Source organism: Akebia trifoliata, chromosome 11 (genome assembly GCF_017979445.1).
Source record: "Akebia trifoliata isolate Shusen 1 chromosome 11, ASM1797944v1, whole genome shotgun sequence".
Taxonomy (NCBI): domain Eukaryota; kingdom Viridiplantae; phylum Streptophyta; class Magnoliopsida; order Ranunculales; family Lardizabalaceae; genus Akebia; species Akebia trifoliata.
This window is the reverse complement of record NC_141385.1, coordinates 48045165-48054068: the sequence shown is the minus strand read 5'-3', so window position 1 is coordinate 48054068 and position 8904 is coordinate 48045165.

Genomic DNA, 8904 nt, shown 5'->3' with positions numbered 1-8904 from the left:
TTGATCGATATTAGAGATAGCTCAACTGTTTTTGAAATTGACTACATGCAGCCCCTACCGAGGTTTTAATAAAAGAGATATATACAGGTACCCCTACAATTTGATCAATATTACAGACACCCATGTATTTTTTTGAAACTGACGACAGGCATGCCCATAGAAGTTTTAAAAGGAGATTTATTTGGTAGACCTTCTATTGCATTTTATTACAAAAAATCCCTTACTTTATCAAGTATGTTACTCAACAAACGTTTCTTATGAATGTGGCTAGCCTGACTAAGTAAGATTTCAAGGATTATCACATTGTCAATCCAACACCACAATCTTTTAACTTTCATCGAAAAATTTAGATTTCGAAAAAAAAATCTTTTTAAAGCTTGGCCAACTCTCAAAATTAAAATTCAACAATGAAAATTATTTTATTTAAAAAAAAAAATTAAGTTCTTAGAATTTTGTTTTTGGATGTGGCATCAGGTCATGCTTTTGGATACGACAAATAGATGCGATAAGAAAACTTTTCTTACTAACTTAAGTAAAGTGTTTTTCTTACTTAACAAATCTTGAAATGGAACTCATGTCATTTTATATAATTAAATACCTATAACACCTTCAGTTCTTTTAATAAATTACCTATTATATCCTCTCCATGTTTTTGAAGTGAATAGATATGAAAAGGAGATATGATACTCACAAATTTTAAATCAAATACCTATTATATCTATATGGGTAGGGTTCTTTTGACAAAATCCTTGACAATGTTTTAGATAAAATATTTTTTCTTATATGGGCTAAAAGTTTTATAATAGGCTAATTTTTTGTGAAGATGACCTCTATGGTGAGAAAATCATCCTCACAAAATATCAGCAAATTCTGAACTTTCTAATCCTAGCTTATAAGTTGAAGAATCATGAACCGTCAATTTTTTACTGTTAATTTGTAATTACTTTTCATGAGATTTGCAGTTTCAGAATTGGCTGATTTTTTGTGAGGATGATCTACTCACTATATATCTCATCCTCACATAAAATTAGTCCATTCCGAAATTTTTTAGTCATAAAAAACAAAAACTTGTCTAAAATATTGTTTAAGATTTTGTTAAAATAACCTGACCTTTATCGTGCAGACCTTTCTGTTAGTATGAACCTAGTGAAATTTGGATATGATTTTAATAAAAGTAAAATGGTTCGGAAATAATCTTAATTAGTATGATCCGAGTTAGATTCAGATCTGATTATGAATCCAAATAAAATATTCAGATACGGATATAGAGACACTAGTATTTGGCCCGTATCCGACCCGTTTTAAGCCCTATCCAAAGAAATGAAGGTGTTATAGGTATAAGTTTGTTGGGTAAATGAAGTAAGATTCTCTGAGTTGTTAAAACTCCAAGGGAGTAGTTGTAGTAAAAAAAAATCTTGAGATTTAACCTCACCTCGCCCCCTCCCCCAACAAGTTTAGATCGATATTAAAGATACCCCTATATTTTTCAAATTGATGAAATGCATTCCTTGGCTTCAATCTTCTCATATACTAATGTAAAATTACTTAAGAGCCCTCACCTTCAACCTCTGTAAATTTTTTTGAAAAAAAAAAAAAAAATTCGATGATTGAGGAACCCCCCCGCCATTTCTTATACTTATAATACCTTCATTTCTTTGGATAGGGCTTAAAACAGGTCAGATATGGGTCAGATACTAGTGTCTCTATATCCATAACCGAATATTTTATCGGAATTAGAAGTTTGGATTCAAATCTGACTCATATCATGGGGTTAGAAGTTTCAGAATTGGTTAATTTTTTGTGAGGATGATCTACTCACTAAAAAGATCATCCTCACAAAAAACTAGTCTATTCCAAAAAATTTAGCCATATAAGACAAAACTTTATCTAAAATGTTGTCTAGGATTTTGTTAAAATAACCCGATCCTTATCGTACAGACCTTTCTATTTGTATGATCCAAGTCAGATTCGGATCCGAATATGAATCCAAATAAAATATTCGAATATGGATATGGAAACACTCGTATCCCACCTGTTTTAAGCCCTATTAAAAGAAATGAGAGTATTATAGGTATAAGTTTGTTGGGTAAATTTTTTGATAAAGTGATGTTCTCTTTGAGTTGTTAGAACTCCTAGGGAGTTGTAGTAAAAAAATCTTGAGATTTAACCTTGCCCACCCGCACAAGTTTAGATCGATATTAAAGAGATCCCCTATGTTTTTCAAATTGATTAAATGCATGCCTTGGCTTCAATCTTCTCATACACTAATGTAAAATTACTTAAGGATCCTCACCTTCATCCTCTGTTGAAAAAAAAAATTAAAAATTTGGTTGACATTTGAGATATTCCGTTTTTCAAACTGATGACATGCATCCCTTGCCCACTAAAAAATCAGATATTTAAGATGGTTTAACCTGACCTCATCTTCAACCTTTACTTAAATACCCTTTGCTTATATCCCCAAAATCAGTCATCTTCAACTTTTGGCTAAGATTGCTATCTCCTCTTTTTAGCCTTGAATGCCTTTTTTCTTTAACATTCAAACAATAAAAGCAAGTTGGAATTTTCAGAGAAGTACAATTTTTTTTATTGGTAGAGAAATCAAGGATTTCCACAAGACTTTGAAGGTGATGTGTTTAAAAAGAGACGAATCGGTTTAAAAAAATAGTTTTTCCTAAAGATTAACAACTTGAACATTAACAAATTTTAAGGTAATAAAGTCTAGAACCTTAAGATTTTCTCTTTCACCTTCAAACATAAACATCGAGATAGGATTTTTGTCGTAGGAGAAGAATGTGTTTTGGGGGTAGAAGGAAACAAAGATTATTGGTCGACCATCATTACACTTAGCCCTCATTGACCAAAAATCCTGACTCCACCCCTGCATGTGACAGTTCTATTTCACTAATCTTTTTTATTTCAATTGGAATCTTTTTCTTGACAAGTACTATTATCTTTCTTCAAACTTTAGAGTGCACAAATTTTTATTAAGAAAAAAAAGATCTTATAGAGTTTGATCCCATTGGCAACTTAAAAATAAGAAAATGAGTGTGCTTTAATGCAGGATGAGAGACCGATGCATGAGGTTGTTATCATTAATAATTTAGGCCTTGTTTTCTTTTGGTGCAAATTCTTTAAGGACGGCTAAGGCGTCTTTTTTGAGAACTTTATTTTGAGGTGAGAAACTGTTTATAAGGATGCCATACAGCTGTTTTGGTTTGTGTTATTGCTAGCTTCTCGTATTCTCTTTTCCTTTATTTCTGTTTGTCCTTAACCAGGTTACCCGTCGCTTCTGCATCCCTTTCTTCGTTTATTTACATTTGTAAAATATATATATATATACTGTTTTGGTTTGTGTTATTGCTAGCTTCTCGTATTCTCTTTTCCTTTATTTCTGTTTGTCCTTAACCAGGTTACCCGTCGCTTCTGCATCCCTTTCTTCGTTTATTTACATTTGTAAAATATATATATATATAGGGTCCCGTTCAGCACCCTAAGCTTTACCACACACTTTAACAAACGTGTTTTGTCTTACATGGGTTAGAAGTTTTGGAATGGGCTGATTTTTGGTGAGGATGATCTCAATGGTGAGGAGATCATCCTCACCAAAAATCAGCTCATTCCAAAACTTCTAACCCCATCAAAAATGGTTTACAAAAAAGGGACGGTCCATGATTTTTCAACGTGTAAACATGGGGCTAAACATTTCGGAATGAGCTGATTTTTGGGAAGGATGATCTTCTAATCATAGAGATCATCCTCACCAAAAATCAGCTCATTCCAAAACTTCTAACCCATGTAGGACAAAAAACGTTTGTTAAAGTGTGTGGTAAAACTTAGGGTGCTGAACATTTCCCATATATATATATATATATATATAGGGAGCGGTTCAGCAGCCTTAAAGTTTGCCAAGTTTGTTGCCAAACATTTTTTGTAAATCACTTTTGATGGGGTTAGAAGTTTTGGAATAGGCTGATTTTTTGTGAGGATGATCTCTACGGTGAAGAGATCATCCTCACAAAAAATCAGCTCATTTTGAAACTTCTAACCCTAGTTTACAAGTTGAAGAATCGTGGACCGTCCAATTTTTGTAAATCACTTTTGATGGGATTAGAAGTTTTGGATTAGGCTGATTTTTTGTGAGGATGATCTCCTCATCATAGAGATCATCCTCACAAAAAATCAGCTCATTCCAAAGCTTCTTACTCATATTTTGAAAAATGTTTGGCACCAAACTTGGCAAACTTTAGGGCTGCTGAACCGTCCTCATATATGAAACCTCTAGCCCCATGTTTACAAGTTGAAAAATTTTAGACCGTCCAATTTTTGTAAATCAATTTTGATGGGGTTAGAAGGTTTGGAATGGGATGATTTTTTGCCAGGATGTCCCCTCATCACAGAGATCATCCTCACAAAAAATCAACTCATTCCAAATATTTTTGCCCATATAAGACAAACGGTATGTCGCAATGTGAGTCGTAATAACGCTGTCCTATATATATATATAGGGAAATGTTCAGCACCCTAAGTTTTACCACACACTTTAACAAACGTTTTTTGTCCTACATGGGTTAGAAGTTTTGGAATGAGTTGATTTTTGGTGAGAATGATCTCTATGATTAGAAGATCATCCTCCCCAAAAATCAGCCCATTCCGAAATGTTTAACCCCATGTTTACACGTTGAAAAATCATGGACCGTCCCTTTTTTGTAAATCAATTTTGATGGGGTTAGAAGTTTTGGAATGAGCTGATTTTTGGTGAGGATGATCTCCTCACCATAGAGATCATCCTCACCAAAAATCAGCTCATTCCGAAACTTCTAACCCATGTAAGACAAAACGCGTTTGTTAAAGTGTGTGGTAAAACTTAGGGTGCCGAACGGGACCCATATATATATATATATATATATATATATATATATATATATATATGGATTAGGATCCGTGTGCACACATATCTACTCATATATTTACAACGTGTTTTTTCTTATGTGGACTAAAAATTTCTGATTGAGCTGATTTTTTGTGAGGATGATCTCTATGATAAGGAGATCATCCACACCAAAAATCAGCTAATTCTAAAACTTCTAACCCCATATTTATGAGTTGAAGAATCGTGGACCGTTCATTTTTTGTAAATCACTTTTGACAAGGTTTAAAATTTCGGATTGAGGTGATTTTTGGTGAGGATGATCTCCTGATCATAGAGATCATCATCACCAAAAATCACCTCAATCTGAAACTTTTAACCACTAGGATAAAACACGTTGTTGATATATGAGTATATATATATACACCAGTTGAAGCATTTACATACAAGACCAGGTACAGCCCGTACTTTACAAGTGTATAGGCCAAAGGTCTACCTTGCGCACTTGGCCAAGACTAGCTTCCAATGGAAGATCCAATTTTCTTGAAAAGTAAATGAATATTTCCTCGATGAAGAAACTTAACCCATCCCATTCCCGTTGTTAGCATATAAATGCCCTCCTTTGCATTACAACACAAATGAAAGATGCGAGATGGAATTTAATAGTGGGAGCAGATGTTGTATTTTAGTTAATTTCTTTTACAAATATGATCAAATTTTGGTCAAGTCTATACTTCTGCTCCTACTTGTGGGGTCATATAGATATTGTGGAGGACAAAAATCCCTAACCAATAGCAAGATGCTCACATGTCATTGTGCATAAGAGTTAAAATACCGATCACATAGACCAGAAGAAACGGAAAACATGAGAAGTTCGACAGAATCAAGGATGGCCAAAATTCGACAGAATCACAAGACGATTATCTCTTTTGAAATCCTTAGCGAATATCAAGAGAAGAAAAGGGTGGATATTAGCTTCCCACTAGCCTAAGAACGGTCGGTTCCATAGGTATTAATGTCATTCCCTACAAAACAAGTGGAGAATAATAAATATTCTCTAATTTGATCATCAGAGAGGTTGTTTTGCAAGGGGGAACCGAACGTCATTTCAAGGATTGATCAATACCAAAGGTATCTGAACAAAGCTCTGTAACCCTGGGGTGGAGCGATCCGTGCTTCTATAGATATCATCTTAGACAATCAAACTCCAGAATAAATTGTCCATTACTTGAGCCCATTCTATGTAAATTTCCCCCAATCTCCTTTTTTTTTTTTTTCTTCTGCTTGTCAGGGCTTCTACTTTGTATCCCCTTGCTTTTATCTAATATAATCTATACTTGTCAAAAAAAAAAGTTATATTTTTTTAAAGGCTTTATACAAGAGTTTGTTTACCCATCAATCAAATGGAGTCCTCTTCTTTGACGCATTTTAAAGCTATCCACGCTTCCTCTCTTCTTTTTAAACTAACAAGCACCTTGCACACTAATGCGGATCATGTTATTGGGCGAGTTAGGTTCTATTGCGACTGGTCGTGGTCTCATTTTTAAATCACTTAGCTTGATTGGTGATTTCTTGCCATTGAATTTACCCTTCCTCATGGGCTTTTTGAACATTTCTATAACTAGGCTCCAAGCCCATCATGAAAAAAATCTTATAATATCAAATTCCTAGAGATCACTAAGGTATACGTGGAGTTTACGATAGGCAAGGATTGAATAAGTTGCTAGAGATCACTTGATGTTCCTTTCAGAGATCCAGAGAGTCCCTTGCACTCCCTATTTTTGGTTTTCCTTTAAGAACCCTCAAAACAAAAAAAAGAAGTGTAAATTATTTGTTAAGTTAGATGTCTTGAGTTAGAATAGTGATAATCTGACTCTCCTAACGTGATAAGTTCGGGAATAGTAGATTTTTATGCCTCGGGATACAAAACTGCACTTTCCCATAAAAAGTGTATCTTGAGGGAACCATGTATCCTGAGGCATATAGATCAACGGTTCATGAACTTGTCACATCAAGAGAGTCGATTGAGTGCGCCACGTGGGATAGTCAGATTATCACGACTCCTTGAATTAAGGTCCCAATGGATTAAACTATGTCCACGGAATACCTACAGTGGACATAGGTTTAGCCGAACCTCATAAATCTACCTCGAATGAATTGTTTTTTGTAATATTGGAAAACCTACAGTTACATAAGTTAGGGCTACGTATAATCATTCTCAAAAGAAGTGTGAATTCTCTTATTTCTGATCCGTGGACATAGGTTTTGCCAAACCACATAAATCTTGTATTTTCGTGATTTAATATTTCTTGGCTATTTTTCATCAATGTTTATCATTGGGCTAGGGATCCGAGCTCACATTATTCATAATGTTATAATGTCAATAGAGAAAAAAATTATTAATAACTGGATAGCTAGCTATCGCCAAAGGTAATCTCTATCCATCAATGCTTTAATCTAATTAATCCTATTGATATTTATCTTAGTCAAATCACGTTAGTGATGTACATATTATTTCTAACAAAGGTAATCATCATCATTATCATTTATTAGAATATTATAATAAGATGCATTATAATAAGGTGTAATATATGATATATAACTTTAAATAAAGAATAGTCCTAAATAGAAATTAAAAAACTCTATCTAAATAAATCTAATCTAATCATATTATATCCTAATGTTCATCCTCGTCTTCAGAGAAGATAATTTGGTGTATCATAATACACACCTTATTCTAATACACCCGGAATAATCAAATATCATTAGGGGTGAATTAGTATTTCGTGAGCTTAAAATGAGTAATTTAGGATTCCGACCACGTTTCATTTTAATTATCAAAATGTGAACAATCACATTTTCGTTAAAAAAGATTTAGAACAAAGTGACTATTTCACAGGTTTGAAGTGACAATTTCACAGGTTTAAAGTGAAATTATCACGTTAAACCTGCAAAATAGTCACTTTAAAAAGCTCCGAATTTGTTATCATTCACATTTTGGTAATTAATATTAACAGTGATCCAGAATCATTGTCAGAAGTTGATCACTTTTTCGTAAATATCTCTATTATTATCATGGACCCTAAACCTCATATGTGAACCCTATAGACTGAGAAATCTTGATTAATAAGTGCACTATATATTGAAGTTTGGGGGTACAATGTCCTTTGAATTAATGACAGATTAGGTGTTCGTTTTTCCAGGTTAATGATCTCAAAAAGAACTGGATGGTTGCAGAATTTGACGTTCAGCCCCAACAAAAATCTACTCTATACAATTAAGAAAAGAAAACATGACATGCAACACTTAATTCCATTGCCTAAGAAATAATATTCTTTTTCATTCAAACTCTTTTTCATTCAACTTTCTTATCCTCAATCCTCACACTAACCAGAGGAAGCCCTTACACCTTATTAGAAAGTGATTCTTTTTTAGCTGCAAGCCTGCAAATTTACTACATAAGAAAGAAAAAAAAAAAAAAAAAAGATCGAAAGGAGGTCGAGATGGCCTACTTATAGCTAAGAACCTAAACAGAAAGCAAAAGAAAAGCAAAACAACAAGAGCAAGCACAGCAACACTTTTAGGGTGTTTTGTCGCCTGTACTAGTCGACAAAAACAGAAAACAAAAACAAAAAACAAAAGAAAAAAAAAAAAGAAGAAGTTCTGTTTTGAAAAGAACATGCCAGCTCAATTCCTATGCAACCCAACAACTTTCCAGAGTGAGAATTAGGGCAATGCAGGTGGTTGAGAGTGATGTTGTGGATCTGGGCCTCCTGGTGAGATTCTTCTGGTTCCTTCCGTCATCAATCTCATTCGATAATACTCCAGCTTTGAGAGATCGAACCCTAACCTATGTAAAATAAGTCCGCTGTTGTTGATCATCTTTGTAGGACAAACACGACCCGCCAAACTCTTGGTGAACGTGGATGAGATGATTAGAATTAACATTAACACTTGCACCATAACTGAATTAGCCATCTATCTCCAAGTCTCTCTCTTCTTGCAATGTTTGAGCTATAAAGAAGGTCAGTAAC